We start from the raw sequence: 23,404 nt of genomic DNA, 5'->3' as shown, positions 1-23,404 counted from the left end.
TGGAAGGCAATCGAGCGACTGATGCCCCGGTTGACTGAGACTTGGCATTTATAGTCGCATGCGCATCTCTACGCGCAAGGACGCGCGGTGACATTTGAACTTAGAATCGTCTTCGACCGTAACTAAAGGTTCTATGCATATGTCCGGTTACGTGGATACCTGATCTTTAGTTAACATTTCACGCTTGAGATATTGTGTGTCCTTTATGGTTTACATAAAAAAATGCTGCGCAAAACGATGGAAAAATCATAACCTCTAAGTATGTAAGAATCCAAAAAATTTCATCAACAATCCACAAAATTCTATCCCAAAATATTTAGTGTGACGAATTAAGAAATATTTTACCATATCTCCCATAGATTAGGTTCAAAGTTCAAACGGTATGATTGCAATTTAATCATGAGTTATACTTTTCAACCAAAAGTTCCCAAGGGAATGGTATATACATATAGGCTTTAGGATTAGGATACAATGGTGTTAAATTTCAGAATTAATTAAAATAACACTTATTTATTGTTGATAATCATGATAAAATGATCGTGTCCAATACAAGAACAACAGAAGGCCTAAACATGAGTATACGTAATGATGGATGCACGTTCTTGTTAAATGTTTCACGCGAAATTGTTCAGTGTTTACGGTCAATTACCTCGTTACTAAAGTTGAATATATATAAGTGGCTTCGCAAACGTCAATTTAACACGGAACGTATTAGCCTGTATTCTTAGCCAAATTATTAATTATACAAGAAATTTCAAGAAGATCGGTTGAGTAGACAAAGCGCGGTAAAAATAATTAAGGCCAGTCATAAAATCAGTGCCAAATCTTCTGTCAATCTAAGTTTTCTGTCATATGTGGACCAGGATTCTGCATATATCACAACCGAACATAAAAAGAAACATGCGACGATCTTTGATCTTGTGTTGTTGTTTTGTGCTAAGTACCGTTAATGTAATAAATTACATGAACGGTACTTAGCACAAAACAACATATGGGGTAACAATAGATAACTATATAAATATAGTTATCTATTGTTACCCCAATTGAAGTTGGAAAAACATAATAAAAATGGAGATATCGGCAAAATAAAACTAAAATAAATGCTTAAATTGATAAATTGCCATTTCAGAATAGCGTAACTTAATGGCTGCGCCGATCATTATCACTGTAGTACGAACGCATAGCGGGCGAGTCAAATGCAAATAGCATACTTTTGAGAAGATTAACTTATGAACCGAAATTCCTAATGTATTTTACTTAACCATATAGTATTAGAAAAAAAATATTTATAGAAAAATATTGGCCCGGGTCTTAGATGTTTATCTATAGCATCGTTATATATCGCTAAGTTAGTATCCCATAACACAAGTCTCGGACTTACTTTGGGGCTAGCTCAATCTGTGTGATTTGTCCTAATATATTAATTATTATAAAAACCAACATCCAACACTGTTTAAATGAGATTCTTGGCATTTGTTCTCAACAGTAATAACTCCGAAATACCAGTAGGTTGTAACTTTAGGAGATTATTTAAAATTTGCGCCTGTAAGGGTAATAATATCTTGTCACATATTTCAATAAATTACAAACTCCTAACTGTATACCAACCGTCCTTGAGGCTATCACTGGAATAGAATAGAATATCATCGAAATAAGTCTGATTTCGGAATAAACCTTTTGACTATAACTTTATGGATTTATTAGTACCCCACTCTTCAGTGGGGTCTACCTCTAATGTTATTGTATCGATAAACCAAGACTCGATAAAGTAGATACAGGTTTCAGACTTAACATTTTCAACGTACCGACGATAGCCTTCGGGTTTTTGCTTCAATTAAGTCTGGTTTTTTAAAAAGTAAGGCATTTTTTTTGTTATTGATTTTATCTAGTAGTGAGTACCTGTTTTTTGTGGTTGTCTGTTTTAGATTTAGAGGTAGAACTATATAAGGTAGGTGTGCAATGTGTGTGCTTTATACTATGATTTAGTATAGCGAACACCTTATACAATCAAAATCCCCACGGGAGCGAAGCCCCGGGCAACATCTAGTGCTTGATACTTATGTTAGTTCTTTGCATTTAGTTCTATGCTTTTAAGGGTTCATTAATCCTAAACTTTTTGTTTTGCTTCACGAGTTAATCGTATAAGTGTATCAAAGGAAACTACCAACTTAATATAAATTTATCTCATTTTACTTCGGGTACCGAAATTAATAATATTGCACTCAGTGCGATGCGATACGCTGCGCACGCGACACAGTTCTGTGATAAAATTACGACGTTTGGTTACAAACGGTTACGAAAGCAGTTGCAGAGGTTAAGGGCCCGGGAACCGGGTTAAGCAACAGTCAGATAAGATTGATCGAGGATGTTAAACTGATTGATAATTGTAGCGTATTTTTTTTTTGATGACAGAATGATATTTATTTGTTCGAAAAGTACTTAATCATATATTTGCAGATTTTACATTCTATTAGTTTGTAGCTTTTTGAGAAGTATTGACCAAAGGTGATCATAATTTTTACTATACTACTTCAGACTTTTTGACCAAATCCTATGGGGACCGCGTAATTTCGAGATATGTTTATCTCGAAATTACGTACCCTATGTGTTAATCCAAGGTATCAACTAAATACCTAAATACCTCATAAAAATTGGCTCAGCAGTTACAGCTTACAAACTATCGCCTTTATATTATAAAATAAATAAATATATTAGGACAAATCACACAGATTGAGCTAACCCCAAAGTATTAATAGTATTTTATCACTTTGGAAGTCGGCAAATAATTTTAGCAAAATTCACGCGCCGTTCGGCAATCTTATGAATTTGAGGTCAATAAATGATGTATGATATACATAACCTAAATTGAATAAAGAATTTTGAATGTTACTGAGAAATCTGCATTATTTCCCACTACAGATAGGATAGTATGTAGAAGAGTTATGTACAGTCAGCAGCACATAAACTTACTCTGCATAAACCTCTATGGCGTGGTAATAGCGGCGAGTTTGCAATGACTTTGGGTAGGTTGATGAGCTGTCGACTGTACTATCCCGAACAATCCCCACATATCACAAATTTTCACATGCTTTTCCATCGATACCACACAACTTTCGAACAATATATAATTTCGCATTGAAAACAATGCCGGTTTGCGTTGTGGTTTCTTGGTTGTCAATATTACTCTCAGGACTAACGTAGTGGATTATGAATCATGATATTATTACAGTAGTTTCCTTGTAAGTGTTTGGCATCTAAAAACACTCTCTGTTCTCACTATAAAAGATGAATGAAATAGTAGCAACGTCTTTACCGGTACTTCTATAGATTAATTCTAACGAATTAACTATTCAGTTTCATTAAATTGACAGTTATTGTTAAGGTCCAAGAACCTATTTCTCTAAAAAAAAATAATTAATTGTGAACTGCACATGTGTATAGCTGTTAATAAATACATCATTAAGCAAACACATAATCCAATGTGGTATTTTTGAATAATCGTATTATTATAAAGAGAAGTAACGCGTCTGTATGATCGCGATAAACTCAAAAACCACTTCTTACTGGGACGGCTCGTAATTTATTTTAATAAAACGTCATATCCCGCAATCAAAAGATGCACCTATCTATTTAACAATTCGTCCAAATACCTTCTTAACATAGTGTATGCCAAGGCTGGTCCTAATGTATCTCAATCACACACGTGTAACACTACATTTTAAAACAAATTCACTAAACAAGGTATACAGGTTCTAACATTTATTTGGTCATAAACAACGTCCCACGAACAAATATGCTTTAATTGGGTAGCCTACAAATTTTTTTTTAACAGGTTTTTTATGCGTAATTCGTTTTTGGTTATATACTAACGCATATAGTAATAGAAATATCAAATATATATATATATATATATATATATATATATATATATATATATATATATATATATATATATATATATATATATATATATATATATATATATATATATGTATGTATATTTATCTAATCTGGAAGCGATAAAAAAATAAATAGTCGATACAATCACAGGCACTCGCCGTAATTCTCATCCCGTGTAGATTGTAAAAGTCAATCAAGCGAAAGGGAGAATTAGGTAACTGGTGATTTTTCTCATAGACAAGACAGCGAGTCTCGCGACTGTTGGCTGTTTGCTTTGATCATCTCTTAGTTATTTCATTATATATCCAAATTTTTTTAATTTTTTCTTATTAGATGAAAAGTGAGACGCAGTAACATCTCAATTTTATGTAACTTAAGTTTTGAAGAATTGTAAAATTTTAAATAGGCCAGCGCGCAAAATATGTATACTATATAAGCGAATCAGAATACGTTACTACGTGTAAACCTGTTAAGGCTTTTTGTTAATTTGTTGACATTCTTTTTGTAGATTAAGTGTTATTAATGAATAAATAAATGTCCCATTTTAACAATTAGTATTCAAAACGAACTAAATGTGAATCCTGTCTGCTAGTCGTCACATTATGTTATCAATCACAAACTTTAATTCAAGATTCGAATTAGATCACTTATTACTATTAGCCAGAAGTAGCTTCCGTCTTTATTAATATTTTAATTAACTAAAGTCTACAAAGAAGTGGTGGTGTAATGGTTAAGACGCCCGCCTGTGGATCGAAAGGTCCCAGGTTCGAATCCTACTCATGCCACATGAGTTTGTATGCCAATCTGACTCATGTATAGTAGTTTTCATCGACCACCACTTGCTTCCGGTGATGGAACACATCGTGAAGAAACCTGCACCCTTGTTGATTCTTATTAACTTATGTGTGAAATGGAGAAGGCAATGGCAAACCACTCCGTTAATAATGCCAAGAAAGTAGTTGTTTGTGTTTCATTCCACGTAATAACCACGACCCTCAGCCATGAGGAATACGATTATAAAGAAGAAGAAAGTCTACAAAACTACCAGTTAATAGTGGTCATTAATTAAGTATTTTACATAATTTGGATTATATTTGATATAACATTTCCAACGACAATTAACGTTAATTGAAAAACATATGTAAATAAACGTATGTACAAGTTATAAATGGTTGAGTTCAGTTAATTACCGCCCACTGGATATAATCTCATCTTAATGCCAAGCTTAAGTCGACTTCATTAGGTTTATTCAAATAAAAAATTTAAAGTCATTGATCAATATTCATAATGCCGCAGGAATTTGGCCGTGAAAATAGGATTTTTTTATTAACATTTTAGACGAGACAAAGCTGAATATTATATTTAAAAAAAAAACATTTCATTTAAAATGTTTATATTTTAGCTTACCGATATAATTTTTTAGTTTTATTTGCAAGCGGCTGACAGGATGTTTTATTTAGAAATTATGACCGCCAGTGGCCGCATCCACGTTTTTTTGTCGCGATAAAGAGTTTGTTCACAAAGTAAAAAAAAAAATTAACTCATAGATACTTATTTTCTTCTTCTACTATTACTATGTTAATATAGTTAATTATAAGTAAGGCTTATAGTTTTTTTTTTCAAAATAAAACGGTAAGAATATGACGAATTATAATTTAGATACGTTCTTCGGCCTTCCACGTCAACTGTCTCCGTAAACCTTCACGAAATACTTGGAATATCACAAAATGTGACAGATCCACAGGAACGCCTATTGACCTCTTGATTATTAAGTACATAGACACATAATTATGTGGTAAGAAAAGAAGTATTTAAAAATTCATTATTTTAAAATACTTTAGTGCCATTTTATTATGCTATGAGAATTTTTTCAATACATACTTTTAAAATTTAATACTTTAAGAAATATTTAAATATTAGTTTATATAGTCAGTTATAATAAAGTATCCAATTTCGGCTCTTTAGAAGTTAGCCTTGTGTTAATACACACAAGGATTGTTGCTAAATTAATCGATTCAAAAGTTTTAGCACATATTTGTTAATTTTCATAATTATAAATCCTATTTGGTATATTATGTTAAGATCCATCAACATTTAACTACTTATTTGGAAATGTTATTTTTGTTTTTAACATTTCTAGTCATTTATGACTTCTAAAAAATAACTATTGTTTAAATAACTTTTGTTTATCCCCAAAGTAAGTTTGAGACTTGTGTTATGGGATACTAACTCACCGATACTATATTTTATAACAAATACATATATAGATAAATAATCAGAAAAAGATCATTTTCCATCATGACCCGACCGGGGACCGAACCCGGGACCTCTCGGTTCAGAGGCAAGCAAACAACAATACAACACTAGTAGTAGAAACAATAAAATTGCTGATGATGAAACATTCAGGAATCGAGCGGGAATCGAACCCATGACCTTGATTCACCGGCAGTGCTCTTGCCGCTATCGCAATTTTCAAGAATCTACAGATAAATCGAAGCAGTAACATAGCGAAAGTGATTCACTCATTTCTTAATACACAAAATACCACAATTGAATCATATACATTGCACGAAATTGTCAGCAATATTGCATAAATTTACATCATATTTATCATAACTTCAAAACCATTCACTAAATGTTAGCGACCTTTGCATTGCAGTAAAAATTTCGATTATAAGATAACTGTAGTCTCAAATTCACTCTCGCCAGACGTTCAACGGAAATATAATTGTTATATAATTTTAATATAACATGTAATTTTAAATAAGTGTAAGTATGAAGATGCGTTAGACATCTTACCCTAGATTGATGTTTATAATGATGCACCTTTAAATCACGGGCTCCCATTGGCTGTCATTTAGCAGCCCCTTTAATGATTTAGACAAATAACAAAATGCTATATTATTTGTCTCAGTCCATTGAAACAACTATGTAAGATATTTACAATCATACTCGATATCGATCTAAAATTATCATTACATATACATACAACAAAGTCCTTACATAAAACAAAGTCCTTTACCGCGTCTGTCTGTACTAAAAAAATACTACACGGATATTCATGCGGTTTTCACCAATCGATAGTGTGAATCCTGAGAAATGGTCATCTCGTTTCTCATATATTTTCCATGTAAGTTACTTGTATTTCACATCGAGATATATCAACACTCGGATCACAATCATAACCTGTTTTGATATACCTTTTGACTATGTACATTATGTACTTTTATATATTATTAGAAAGAAAAAAAAACATTGTAAGAAACAATAATGGTAAGCCGATCTGGCATGATAGGGACCAACACTGTTCAAATGAGTTTCTTTCGGCATTTCTTCTCAGCAGTGGTCGTTCCGAAATGCCAGTAGTTTGTAGCTTGTGAGAAATAACTATAAATATAAAGATTGACGAGAAAAAGTGCCTGTGAAGGTCTAATTTCTGAATAAATGATTTGAATTTGAATTTGAAGAAAAGTTTACACATATATATATGTTGTCACATATATTATCGCGCTGCTTTGTCTCAATGAGGACAACCTGTCGATAAAGATAACCGCGCAGATTGATGAGTCAGAATGATTCAACAAAACTTGCTAGAAATTAATTGGCAACTAGTAAATGATAATGTTCTGATTGGTCCTGGCAAAAGGGATATATCCACAGTGCTGGCCCGACGTTGTCAAGAATGATATGGTCTTGTCAGAACAACTAAGGATGTCAATCTATGTCATAAATGCCGTTTTTGGCCTTGCCGAGTAGGCAAGAAACATTGGAAACCCTGAACCTGGACTTCGACGCATAATGGCCTAGGAAGAAACCGTGACATCACTCACATGTGAAAGAACCATTGTATACTAACTAATCGCTAATTTCTCAGTTATAGCTCACATTAAAACAAAGCAATGTATCACATCGATGGATGCAACTTTGTAACTTCAAATTAATTTACAATTTCTACACATCTTCGACATTTGTCTGTTAGATAGCATAAACAATCAAAATGTAATTATAAGATAGACATCTTTAGCAATCGGTCAGGTCGATTGGTTAATTTCTAGACGTTTTAGGATTTCGATAAAATTGCTAAGTTTTATAATAATCACCATTATGAACTGTGACCCAATCGATTGTTATCGATTACTGTTGTAAATGATGCTGTACGCGATGATTGGTTGGATGATTTTTTCGGCATTCCTTTGTTCTTTTATTTTTGTAATTTGAGGTATAATACAAGCTCACCTTAGATATTTTAAGTTGTCTTGAAGATATCAATTCATGAATCGTGTAGTTTCTACGATTTTGGTATAAAAGTTACGGTCTTTCTCCATAATATAATTTGTTTACAATTACAACTTCTAAAAGATAAGGTCTACATTAGGTACATGAAAACTCTAGTACCTTGCCTTGAAGATCCATCGTGGATATTTTTGATACAGTAATAGAACATAATATGTTTTCCCAAGCCCTCTTAGCTTTACAAAGCTTTGCTGTTTAAAACATAAAAGCTACATCTACTTTCGCTTCCATTAAATTGCCAAGAAAGTTTTTGTATGTGTTCATTCCACGTAATTACCAACCCTCAGCCATGAAGAATAACGACTGTGAAGACTTTCGCTTCCGTAACATATCTAGTTTAGAAGCATAGTTTATTGGGTTATCGAGATTCTAATCTGTCACTCGGTCCGTCACGCCATAACTAGTGGGTGTAACTGTGTCGAAACTACGGCAGTCCACGCCCACGGCCAGCGATGGGGTGTTTGTTGAAATAAATTATTGTTTTTATTGTGTCTCGACGGATTGGCAACGGTTGTGTAACAATGGAAATATTGGCACATCTTGATGTGATCATCTGATTAGTTGCGTCCCATGATTCCGTTTTGTGACGATTTCGTACGTTCAAAACCTTATTGAGAGTTAGTCATCTTTGTTTCACGTTTGTTACTCAATCACGCCTTAACCGCAAAACTAGCGATGAAAGTTATTTTAAACTTTTAAATGTTTAAAATTCTCATGAGAGATTATTACCTATAGGAAACAGATGTTATAAGTAGATACGTGATTTTATATTGAAAACGTTTTAAAAATAGTATGAAAATCCAAAAGCTACCCTCAATCGTGTCATAATAAAAATTATTCATATAGAAAATTGTAAAATAAACATTATTCAAATTCAAATATAAATTTAAAAACAATTCAAATCATTTATTCAGAAATTAGCTTCATAGGCACTTTTTCTCGTCAATTTTCATATTTATAGTTATTTCTCACAAGCTACAAACTACTGGCATTTCGGAACGACCACTGCTGAGAAGAAATGCCGAAAGAAAGTCATTTGAACAGTGTTGGTCCCTATCATGCCAGATCGGCTTACCATTATTGTTTCTTATAATGTGTTTTTCTAATAATATATAAACATACATAATGTACATAGTCAAAAGGTATATCATGTGTGTTATCTGCATATACAGTAAGTTAATTTACATGGATACTAAACCTGACAGTCAATACAAGTCAGACGAGCAAGAAGAACAAAATTACAAGCTCGCAAGGCAATCACAAATGTAATTTTAATCGTTCAGTACACTAATAGAAATATTAAGTGGCAGAAAATTGCCCAAACGTATTGCGGAGGCATTACCATAAATAAATAATATTATGGTCACTGAATGACCTCTAGTCAGACCTTTAGGTTAAAGGTACATTAAAAGCGATACGCGAGATATCTTTATATTTTAAAGACCATCAATTTAAGACCGTATGTTTCGTCTAAGTTGTTACTTAGTCAAATCATTATTATTGGCTTTGAATATGATTTTTTGAATTTGGCAATTTTTCAATGATGTAACCTTTTTTTTTTCATTAATATGATGGTAATATATTAATGATCGATATTGTACATACCTGTGTAGGACATAACTTCGATTTGACCAGTTACTAGGTTCTCTAGGTTGTGCTCAAATTTGTTTCGCGCAAATGACTTTTCGCGCAAAAGGATTCGTGCATGTTTATTTCGTGCAAGAGTACCAAATTCCTCATGACGATAAATTATAGCATGATACTGGAGCACAAACCTTATACAGGTCAGTTTAGTTCAGTGTTGAACACTAACACGTTTGGAAATAATTTGCATAATACAATACTCTTGTCATTAGACCTTTATTATGAGTCTCCAGACTAGCCAACTTTTGATAGTAATCTTTGATTTGAGACAGGACTTCGATTTAAGATTAATCTTAATGCCATTTAATATTTGGCTTAATAATATCATTGCTGGTCATCTTGTCTGTCTGCAGAATTTTTTTTGGCATTTCAACCAGTCACACGTAAAAAAATATATATTTATATTTTTGACAAGTGACCTAGTAATAACACCGGTAGACATTTGATTGCTGATTCAGATACAACTGTTTTTTTCATATTATCTTGTTATCAAGTATCAAGTAGTGACTTGATACTTGATTGAACTTGACTTGAACAAGATTTCTTCGAATTGTACTTATGTCTTCACCGATTCACAATCAACCGATCAAAATTCTTTAATCACAGTTCGTTGAAAATAAAAACAGTCCTCTTTTAACTAAACCTAATTTGGCTAAGTTTGACATAGACACAGGTATCTGAATGGGTATATCTGTGGCACTGATGCTCCTGAACTGAACTTTCGCACTTATAATATTAGCAGTATGACGTATGTTAAACGTAATTTTGTTTTAATTACAACTTTAGTCTATTTTTTGAATAAATGCTTTGACTATGACTTTAATTAAAGGCAGGGCAAGGCCTTTCAGCACAAGCATCCCCCAAAAATTTGCGGCATCTACTACAAGTTTCATGTCGTCCACCCACTTATAGTTAGTAATGAAAAACTGGTAATTTATTACAAAGTTTAATTTATTATGTGACAATTTCGGTAGCACAGAAGGCGGAAAAAGCAATATTTGAAATTTGACAGTTCTCAATTGACATTGACAAGAATAGGGGCGTCCTGTACTTCAACAGTTAGATCGAAGATCAAAGTTACTAATATAATCATCGGCAAAATTAACAAAGTATTTATTATAAAAAATGCTTCTGACGTCTCAATCTTCGACCAAGGGTCAATGTTAAAATCACGTTAGTGTAAAATTAATTTCATTCACACCATTTAGTAAAGCTTTTGACAGGTACAGCCAGCTGCATATCACGTTACCCTGTAATCCCTATGTGGTGGTAATAAAGGTGAAATTGCAATGTAATTGCATAAGTTCACGTGCTCTTGACAACCTTGACTGCGACCACACACCGTTTTGAATGTTTATCATTTAAATCAATCATTGATTACATTCACTCGATTCGATTATCTTCCACTACATTAAATTCTATAGAAAATATAACTTGATTTTCACGAATATTATTTATATTTTACTAGCGGCCCGTCCCGGCTTCGGTCAGGTAAAACCACGATTAATAATACACCTAAATCTTCCTCTTGATTCACTCTTATCTATAAAAATACCCACAACAAAATCCGTTGCGTAATTTTAAAGATCTAAGCATATATGAAGCGGTGGTGGTGTAATGGTTAAGACTGTGGATCCGCCTGTGGATCGTAAGGTCCCAAGTTCGAAACCTACTCGTGCCACATGAGTTGTATACCAATCTGACTCATATATAGTAGTTTTCATCGATCACCACTTGCTTCCGGTGAAGGAAAAACATCGTGAGGAAACCTGCACACTGGTTGATTATTATTAACTTGTGTGTGAAACGGAGAAGGCAATGGCAAACCACTCCATTAATAATGCCAGGAAAGTTGTTGTATGTGTTTCATTCCACGTAATGACCACGACCTTCGGCCATGAGAAATACGACTATGAAGAAGAAGAATATATAGGAACAGACAGGCAGCTGGTAGCGACTTTATTTTGTACTAGTTATGTATCACATGTATCGATATGATGACCTGTCGCTGCAGCGTACCTACCTTCGATATGGTGCCTGTCGATGCACCATACCATTGATATGGAGATCTGTCGGTGTAGCGGCCATCGACATGGCGCGCTTTCGGTACAGGTACCTGTCGATGGTGCGTTGTCGACGTAGCGACAGTCGATGTACTGATTGGCGATATTATGAACTAGGCCTGTATTGAAGTTTGTGATAAATATATATATTTTTTTAAATCACTTAAACTTAAGTCAGTTATTTCTTAGCATACATTACTACGATGACCATTATACGTATTCATAGCACTGAAACTTTGGATAACTTCAAATCATCATCATTTAATTTTAGTTTTATATAAGTATGTTGATTTAACACATTAAAATTGGTTAATACGACACGTTTTGTTAATGAGAGATTTTTTATCATTATATATATATACAGTGTGATATCTATCGATAAACATTGAAATTGTGACATTATTTATTCTGTATTGTATATAAATAAAATATAAATAAATATATTAGGACAAATCACACAGATTGAGCTATCCCCACAGTAAGTTCGAGACTTGTGTTATGGGATACTAACTCAACGATACTATATTTTATGACCCGACCGGGGATCGAACCCGGGACCTCTCGGTTCAGTGGCAAGAACCTTACCACTGCGCCACCGAGGTCGTCTATATATAATATAAAGACGACCGATGTATATATAATATATATAAACCCAACTTTCCATAGATGTGATAAATTATATTCGTCTCTGTTATTCCTTGTTTCTCTCTCTCTCATCTGAGCATTCCCGTAGACAATATCTTATGTGAAGCTACGAAAGCGCTGTCTCCTACCTGAAAAAAAATCAACCCTCTTTTAGAGTGTTGTTGTTCCCTTGCAGCGGTCAAGGTTGTTCTTATCCTTCAATCGCCTTGTACTACTATGGAGTGATCCTGTTTTAGGACAAACCACATGCCACTAATATACTATAATAATCGATTGACAAATTTAATCGTGTATTTCTCATAAAAAGTTTTTGTTTCCCACAAAAGGCAGGTTGCCTTAAAGGGCATGTAGCCAGCGCATTTGCGCCTACATACTTATTATTAGCTACAGTATAAGTCGTATTAGGGAGAACTGGTCTCATCAGTAAATTCATTTAGCTCATAATATATATGTAACTAGCTGCACTCCATATGTAATCAATAAAATTCATCAAAATTACTCTAGCAGACTTCGCGTGAAAGAATAACAAACATTCACCTATACATATATCCTCACAAACTTTCGTATTTATAATATCAGTAGGATTAACATGTGAGTGCTCCCCGCTCCTAAAGCTAATAATTGCATAAAATAGACAGATGGCAATAATTTCAATGAAACCTTTAACTGACCGTTTACCTAAGTCCGGTTTGCCGCAATACAGCTGCTACACGACCATGTTGCAAACGTATGAATATATTGTAGTTACTGCAAAATATTTATTTTGAATACCCGCTTCGAACCCTGTATGTATTTAAGTCATTATCGAAAAAAAAAGTAAGGTATTTTCTTTTTAAGTTCAAAACATATTGCATGTGACACCAATATTTGCCACGTTGCTCATTTATCAATAGTAATCAAAAGTAACATTATAAAGAGAAAATATTTGTATTTTTGTTTGTAATGAATAAACTCATAAACTACTGAGCCGATTTTAATGAAATTAAAATCGGCTCAGTAGTTTATGAGTTTATTCATTACACATTTTAATGAAATTAAAATCGGCTCAGTAGTTTATGAGTTTATTCATTACACAGAGATAGACGAAACCTTCTGGAGTGACATAGGTAAATTTTTTATTATGGTTTTACCACCCAAGCGAAGCCGGGACAGACATCTTGTATTTTAAAACGTGTCAATTTACCAATCACTTCACATTTTGTAGTATATTCACGGGCGAATAAATGTCGTCCAATAACTGAGTGTAAAATATTAATACGAGTACTAGCTGCCCCTCCCGGCTTCGCTCGAGTAAAAGCACGGTAAAAAACCATAATAAATCTTTCTCAGAAATCACCATATATAGATCATCAGATTTAATTCAAAATAATTGAAGTTCAGGATTCGAACCATCAACAGTAACAACGTGAATTCAATGGTGTTCACCGCTGAGCTGTCTACTCGTATCTTTAGTTGACGAAATTTTGAATGGGATTATTTGTTATTTCTTTTCACCCTCATTTAACTACCCTAAAGGTCATTTTTTTTTTAATCCTGAAACACGGCTTTCATTATTTTTGTTGTATAGCATTTACGCCAATTTTCAAGTAGATCAGTAAAGATTTTCGTTATTTTTCATACAAACTTTATCCCTAATTTTTTGAAAATTTTGTAAATTCCTTTCTTATCTGAGCATTATGTAATAACCTAAAGCTACTGCCCAAATTTCGCATTTAACAAAAAAAAATATTACGTTTTTTTTTTAATTCCAATGTGAAATCGTAAATCCGCCAAGTTTCAACTGTGACACATGGACAGACAGACATGACGGATCTCGAGAAACCTAAAAAGATTGCTGAAGATGCCACACTGTGTAAATTTATAACCTTTGAGTAGACAGTTTGATAAAATTGAACGTCGTGTCATAAACATGTATAATGTGAGTTACGCGCGCAGGTTCTTACGAAAGAGCAGCGTTACGATCAGACTCCACATTGGTCAAATGAAGACTGCCAGAACTTAGCGCAAGTCAGTAACAAGTTTAACTGAAGTATTATGAAAATATTTTAGAAATAAATTTTTCATAAATTTCGAAGCAACATGTTAAAATAGAAAGTCTTATCATGTCAAAATTGCTTTAAGTTATTTTTCGTATTTTTATTATCTGGTTTTCCTTTAAGAATTTTACATTTATTCTACTAAGTCCTTTAATAATAATGCAGTTAAAAATAAAAAATATTTCTTAATACTTGTCCATAGCACTGGCCAACAATGACTTTCACACTATGAAATATATATATATATTTTTAAATAAATATATATAGTAAACAAGAAATTAATTCTATATCCATACAATAAAGGTCTTGTTAAAATATAATAAAAATGGTTTTTGACAAAGTGACATCGTAGGTACCCTATCAATTCTCGCGCAGCCCTGACGAGATCCTATTGTTGTTCAATTCAAACAAAAATATCTCCAGGATCTAAAAGTTAATATATACAAATAATTATTTTTGACGTTCAGAAAAAAGTTTATTTATAACTCGACCGATGTGAAATCGCCCAAATTATAAGCAGATGCAATAAGAAGGTCGCTTCCTCAACCAAGGTTCAAGGCCGAATCATTCTCACAATTCAAAGAATTATTATGACTTTTACATTTATATATAGTGCACTCGATACTCAAAGAAGTTCTCCCCTAAACCGCAAAGTCGATTTTGATGAAAATTAGAACGACCACGAGTAGAAGTTGACACATGAAATTTTGGTTTTTCATGCTGGCCTGGGAACGAAGACCATAATTATGCTAACTTCTTCTCCAGTGCAGATTGCAAAAGTCAATCAAGGGAAAATGCTACACAGAATATCCATCTCATAGGCAATGCGTGGTTCTAAAGCATGGAGGAGAGAAAAACAATGTTGGTCACCCATATCAAGACCGACCATTGCAATAGCTGAGCGCCGATCGCGTGGAGTTCTTTATCAATTCGTTATGTTTTTGTTCTCGCTATTAAGTCCCATTGCTGGGCAAAAGCCAGCCCTAATTTGTTCCAACTTTTTGATAGTTTCTTGCCATTTCTTGTTGCCTTTAGGTCATCTGAACATCTTTAAAAAAAATCCTCATTTTCGTTATCGGTTGCTTCAATTCATTCATAAATCATATATATATATATATACTGTATCTATAATTAAAAATAATAAAAATCTATTCCACAAATGACACATTGATTGCAAGTCCGTACACGGATTTACAATAATTGAACGACTCGAAAGCTAATCGATTCGTGCGCGATTACCATCGCCGAGTAATGCAACAGATTATTGTATTGATGGTATTCGATTCTGAATACGATTGCAATTACCGTGGCTACTGTTTGTTAATGACAAATATAGCTAGCTAGTGCATGAATGGACATACCAATAGTAGTTTCGACGCTTTGAGTATAAGCTTTTATGGTTAATGCTGTATAAACATATTATAACTAGCAGCCAGTACCGGCTACGCTCGAGTAAAACCACGGGTAAAACCATAATAAATCTTACTTTGTGTAATAAAATTACTTTTTACCTAAACAATTGTTTAATACCCACCTAATTACCTTTTTTTACAGGACATTTCTCAGAAAACACCCTATAGAGATAATCAGATTTAATTCAATATAATTGAAGTTGACCGCATGATGTTTACCGCTGAGCTCTCCGAAATTTTGAATGGGATTATTCGTTATTTCTTTTCATCCTCATTTAACAAACCTAAAGGTCAAATTTTAAAAAAATCCTGAAACACGGGTTTCATTATTTTTGTTGCATAGCATTTGTACCAAGTTTCAAGTAGATCAGTAAAATATATTCGTTATTTTTCATACAAACTTTACCCCCAATTTTTACCCCTTTTGGGGTCGAATATTGAAAATTCCTTTCTTATCTGAGCACTACGTAATAACCTAAAGTTACTGCTCAAATTTCGCGTTTCTAGCTTCTATAGTTTAGGCTGGGCGTTGATTAGTAAAAAACGCTTGTTCTTTTATATGGATATAGAAAACTAGCTTTGACCTAGGGCTTCGCTCTCGTGAAGACATCGGAATAAAAGTAATGTATTTCAGGTTAATGCTGGTGAAAGAATTTTGGTAGAAATTCAGTTTAGTACTTCCGTATATAATCCATACATGCAAACTTAAAAACATTTACTCTTAATAAAGTTAGTTAAGATTTTAAATAAAATGTGTATGTATGTTAATTACAATCCGTCCACGGATGCAACTAGTGTATTAAAATATAAAAGTCATGTTATTTTTTAAAGAAAAATAAAACAGATTTGTATTGTACGCCTTTATGCGCTGAGTTAATATAAGTATGTGAAACTTAACGTTTTTGTTTCAAAAATCGAATGTTTCTTATAGTTTTAGCCTGACCGACCGTACCATGAATCCTTTCTCATTAACTTCAAATTCGCATTTATATTAGTCATTAAATATACACATGGCTTTTAACCCGTCAATTAGGATATTTTACTGGCCAGTTGAAGTTATTGGTGTGACATCTTTAGCTGTCGATAGTTATCACCACCTCCAGGGTGTCGTGGGTTCAAATCATACTTTACTAGCGGCCCGTCCCGGTTTCGCTCAGGTTAAACCAATATAAATGATACACCTAAATCATACTCAGGAACTACACTATCGATTGGTGAAAGCCATACAAATATCTGTCTGGTAGTATTTGGAGTTTATCGCGATCATCGAATGCGATAAACTCCGAAAATAAAGATTTCCAACTAGCTCCCAGGAATAGACTAGTAAAAGTGACTATGATAGCCAGGAGATAGAGAAAAGAGGAAGACTGTGCTTGTCGACCTATAATGGGACAAATGGAAGTAAATATATTAAAACTTGTAAAATATAAATTCATAAAATATTTCATCACACGTATGTATATAATAATAATAATAACTTTATTCACCAAAGAAAAAAGTACAATAATTGACAGAATCATTTTAGTAGTTAGATTTACAATTTATAAGTTGGACTTTGGACTCTGCACTAAGCGACGCTTGTGTCGCAGCGTCCAGAACATTTTCAATTTACATTACGATTTTTACATGTTCATCGTATCATACATAGTAATAAACACAATATATAACACATACATATATAATAAACACAATTTGAAGTAACAGAAGAAATACATTACTCAGCGACGCGTTTAGCACTAAAAGCTATACTTAAATACAATATTAATTACAATATTGCTTTAAGTCTAAATAAAAAAGTAAGTGTATATGTCACCATAGATTTAAAATCAAATTATTTGATGGACATCATGAATTCGTTATTGGTTTCTTTGATCCGGAATTTAAATATGTTTGTTTAATAATAACAGCTATGTAATTTTTTTAAATTATAATAGCTATTTTCATATAATTTTGTTATTGCAATTTTATTGATGATGGACTCATTAACCAACTTTAAGAAAGGAAGAAGTTCAAGAAATTTGGTAATATTTTATTTTTTACCTATTTTTTTCACATACTTTATATGGAAATAAAAATGTATGAACCTCTTCTCCTGTAGATTATTTGTATATGTGGGAAATAGTTTCTCCATCAGCATTTACGAGCCACACTGGCCTGTTGGGCATAGTTCTCCCCTTTTCTAGGCCATTAGATTTTCTTATTTAATCATTGGGAAATTTCATTCCGTCGCCATTTTTACATGACTACGGCGAAGCGAAAAGGAGGGTTATGATAACATGTCTCGTTCGCAACCGACACCCAGCACGTGCGAGGCACGTGACATTCTGACATTTAGGAGGCGCCTAAAATACCTACCACACCTGTAAAGCCTAGTTTACACGATCACAAACTTCAACGAATCAAGTACATATTGCTTAGTTTTAATGTTAGCTGTGTTTGACACGAGACGATACCAATCAATGTAGGATGATTCGCTGTGACGTTTGGTTTATTATATTATAATGGCATATTGATTATAAATATTTTTTTATAAATAATATGAGTATTTAAAGGCCAATTTATTGTTTCAAAAGTTCTATGGATTAATTAAAACTTGTAGAAACTAAATGTTGAAATATGTGTGTTTTTCGATGTGATGATTTCATCAAATCCGTCCAATGGGTGGGAAAATACAACCTAATGAATATATAAATAAATAAATATATAATAAATAAAATAAAAGGGCAAACGTTATTTCATACAGAATCAGAATATAGGCACGCATATAAAATATATTGAATGTGAAGTTGGCTGTGAATTGGTTACTGGGCCTAGCTGGTGTCCGCGGCTCTGTTCGCAGAAGATAGAATCATGTGTGTTCTTCATACCGCACATCACCCCGCACTTGAAGGGTTATTTTTATAAAACAGGAATCTGTGTGGAGTGTTTATTCTCAAGTCTTCTAATATATCTATCCCAAATTTCATCAAAATCGGTCCAGCGGTTTGGCCGTGAAAGCGTAACAGACTTTCGGATTTATAAAAATATTTTTATGGATTACAGCGCAGTAGTTCTGACTTCGAATTAACCAGAAAAGGTCACGATCCAAAAGTTATAAAACCACATTATTAAAGTATATACTTCAAGTATATCGACATAAAAATAACAAGATCTTCATTGACATTCAATGACCTTCTAATCTAGTGTACGCTATATAAAGGTCTTCTACGAAGACATGTCAGTCTTATAATGATAACTTACAAGATCATCGGTTGGTTAGACCGATACTCCGCACTAGCTTGGATTAATTTACAAATCTTGCCACTGAAGTCTGCACTAGTTTGTTTGTAGCATTTTAAGAAATTCTACTAATATTATAAACGCGAATGTTTGTGATGTATGTGTGTATATGTTTGTTACTCTTTTACGCGAAATCTACTGGACATAAGTTATAAAATTTGGTACACAGGTAGAATATGGCTTAGGAATAGACAGGGTACTTTTTATCCCGAAACGTGATGACCACTATGCCACCGGGGTCGTCACGGATGAATGAGTACATAAGAAATACTCACGTCTTGGACGCCAGGCTGTATGTCTGTATGCAGTAATATTGTTACGGTTATACGATAACATCTATCGACTCGTTCAAATGTCAATTGGCCACAAATGTTAGGTGATGCCAGATAGCGGGTGTAATGATATCAAGGCATTAATGGCGGTATTAATGAAGACATCTACGAGTATTTTCATTGTCTGTTTGAGGCATCTAAGGATAACTTATGGCCCACGAATCCTTTCATCATTTGTACATAGCATAGTACAAATGAGAAAAGGATCTAAATAATATGGATGGATGACTAATAGAGGCCATGGGAGCAGAAAACGTTCAGCATGAAGCAGCCGTCAGCAACTGCAATTTTACGACTTTTGATCTATCAAAATGAACCCTGAAAACATTCCTCTCCATTTCGCGCCATAAAAACATGGGAACGACATACCCTTTCCCAAAGAAGAGGTATTATTAACTAAACAATAGCGGCTCGTAGCTAATACCGCACTCGGAAACTAAACGAATGCCTAAACAAGCGGTGGAATTTGATGTATCCGTAGATTAGTGGCTGGTGCACGATGATCGACGAAATTTCGCGGTAATGTGCACGTAGAGCTGGAGTTTTACTGTGCGAGGTTTGATTATTGCTATATTTAAACGGTTATATTCACAGATGCTTGGGAATAGGTCCGCTCCGCGTGGCGTAGTCGTAATCAAAATTTGTATAGCCTTACACCATACAGATTAGTAGCTACAGATATTGTAATAATTTTGTATAATAATATGACCACCAATACATGCGATTCTCACTGGTCATATTAGTATAACATACCAGTATGACCAGCAAGAAACAATGGTAATACACGCTAGTGGGACACCACCTGGATAAAACCTACTTCATCATGTCCATCCACTCCATCTATCTAGTAAATCTGACCGTTTTGTTCTGACGGCGGCTTCTCTTTTATTATCTTTTATTTTTTTATATTCTATATTCTTTTTTGCTTTTAGCCAGTTTATTTATTATACACAATACTGTATTTGCTTCAAATAAAACCTAAAATATATGTATAGAGAAATAAACGCTAGTGTTTTCCTATAAAGTTGCGAGCAAACGACCCCGCTTTACTAGGCATGTCAAATTGTGCCTTTGCAATAAATGGTTTATGAATGTTCGCTACAGAAGGTAAGTAATGACGTAGTTCGTAATTTTCAACTTTAAAAAAGCCTGATTAACTACTCTTTGGTCCGCTGTCAGTAAAACCTCATGCCGAAGATCGAAACAAAAGAATGCGCACGACCACTTTCGCACCAGACGTACTCACCTTGACACATCACACTCAAGTAATAAAATAAAAACTGTCGCTTGTTTATTATCTTGTGTATGTGACTTCGCATAATCTGGTGGTATTTTGACGTGTAGTTCCCGCCCTAAAATAGGTGATTATTATCGTCCCGTCGATGTTACAAAACGTTTTAAGAATGATACTAGCATTAAAACTGTTTTTGTACACAACAAGGTGGGAAACAAACAAATTCATACAACATATAAATTTTTACAAGAGTTTTCGCGAGCATAACTTTATATGGCTCATTAAACTCATTCAACTTACTATTGTCAATATCCGACATATTGACAATATAAAGTTCTAAGCCTCGTTTCGCAATAAAAACTATTCTTCTTCATAGTCGTATTCCTCATGGCTGAAGGTCGTGATTGTTACGTGGAATGAAACACACACAACAACTTTCTGGACATTATTAATGAAATTGTTTGCCATTGCCTTCTCCATTTCATACACAAGTTCATAAGAATCAACTAGTGTGCAGGTTTCCTCACGATGTTTTCCTTCACTGGAAGCAAGTGGTGGACGATGAAAACTACTATACATGATCAAAATCAAATCATTTATTCAGAAATTAGGCCTTCACAGGCACTTTTTCACGTCATGAGTCAGATTGGTATACAAACTCATGAGGCACGAGTAGGATTCGAACCTGGGACCTTTCGATCCACAGGCGGGCGTTTTAACCATTACACCACCACCGCTACCAGATAAAAACTATACCAGGTTTTAAATTAGTTCATCCGCTATACAACTCTGAAATCAGCATCAAATTCCATTCAGTAGTTTTTGCGTGATGCGCGAACAAACATATAGACAGACAGACAAAAATTCTAAGAAAAATTGTTTTGGCTTCTATTAATCCTATAAAGACGCATAATTATTATTTTTATTTAATAACTCCTATGCACAGATATAGCCCACTTACAATTTTATAATATGGGTAGATATAGAGAACATTTTTGTTGAGTTGATATAGTTACAAGAAGGTGGCGAATGTCGAGTCCCATACAAAAGTATGCCTATCATTGGTAATAATTAATACGTACCAGCCTGACGTTAACCCTATTTGGTCAACTTATTTATTGAAACGTACAAACACAACATAACCTCACAGCTCTGGGCTTACACTTGACACAGCGTGTTCACCTTGACACGCTCATCTTGAGATATAAAAATATCGAGATCTGTCTCTGCGCCAATACTGCAATCAGTATTGTGGCGTGTCCATTGTATTGGACGATACGAGTTACATTGAATATAAATAAGGTCTATACACATTTTATAATGATTTAACCTGAAAAGTGCTAGTATTTTTGTATCTCTCATTTAATTTGTTTTTCTCCTAAACAAACTACGCAACATTTTATGTAATTCATCTGTTTTTACTGTATCGTGTTCTGTTTTGGAGAAAATAAACACATTTTTACTTTTACTTTACTTTATCCGGTTGCCTTTCGAGTGGTTTTGACAAATCGTATTTATTGAGTATGTTAAGGCTCTTTCCCAAGAGGCGAATCCTATGATCATCTTTTGCAGCCCACTATTGAATACAAATAGTACAACAAATACTAATAGTAATACGAATGGAATGTAGTGACTTTATAAACGCCAAAAGTATGTCAAAAAGTTTGTATTGGTATTTTTTATCCATACATAATCTACCTATAGTATTGGATGAAACGACCATAAGGTATTTTTTCCTAAAATTCCCGCGAGAGCAGAGCGCCAAGGCGCAGGTGGTTGCAATTACAGTTTTTATTTTTTGAAATTGGAATTATCATCCACGTGTGGCTCCGCCCTAGAATAGGACCACTACATTTCCTTGTACGAGGATGTCGTACAAGGCGAATTTGAACACAGCATAATTGGCTAATAGACAACAATAGCATTTCCAAAGATGGTTGACGTCAGGCAACCCTCCTTGGAGATGCTATTGTCAGGTTTTAAAATCACAGCTATATCTTCAAAACGCTTTACGCTGTCCCCGGACTTCGCGGCGTTACAGCCGCGAACGAATAAGCCCCGAGATATGTGGAAATTAGACAGAAATATCATCCACATCTCGTTGCACAATGGACACGCGCACCGCTCATCCGGTATGCATAATGCATTATCTGTGGTTGCGCACGCGCACGTGCTCTGATGTCGCCGACAGGTGTTAATGGCCAAAAATTCAAAGGTATTTGGAAATTCGTTAGCTTCTTTAATTTTTGTACTTGTTATGCAATCGATGGCAATTTTGTATAATTTTGGAAACTTCTGTTTATTTTATTTTTTTGGTTAGACAGAATGCGTAATTCCTTTCTGTATTTCTTCGCACCATCGGTTTCTATTTTGTTATTATCGGTATTCTAATGTAATATTTTTAAGCTCAAAGAATTATCACAAATTCCCGACAATAAAATAAACTTTGAACGATTATATCTCTCAATAACAGACTTTATAAATCCCCAAAAAACAACTAGATTAATTACCGCCAATTTTAGATAATTTAAAAATATTTTCTGTTATCCACATTCATCTTAAACTT

At 33.8% G+C, this 23,404-nt stretch overlaps 1 protein-coding gene across 3 annotated transcripts in view; it reads left to right on the top strand.

The window, feature by feature from the left end:
- Positions 1-23,404, top strand: part of LOC128671190 (uncharacterized) — a 476,937-nt gene that overhangs the window by 404,583 nt on the left and 48,950 nt on the right. The gene's annotated exons all lie outside the window — the stretch shown is intronic.

The sequence above is a fragment of the Plodia interpunctella genome, chromosome 7, assembly GCF_027563975.2.
Source record: "Plodia interpunctella isolate USDA-ARS_2022_Savannah chromosome 7, ilPloInte3.2, whole genome shotgun sequence".
Taxonomy (NCBI): domain Eukaryota; kingdom Metazoa; phylum Arthropoda; class Insecta; order Lepidoptera; family Pyralidae; genus Plodia; species Plodia interpunctella.
This window is presented reverse-complemented; position numbering and strand designations above follow the sequence as displayed.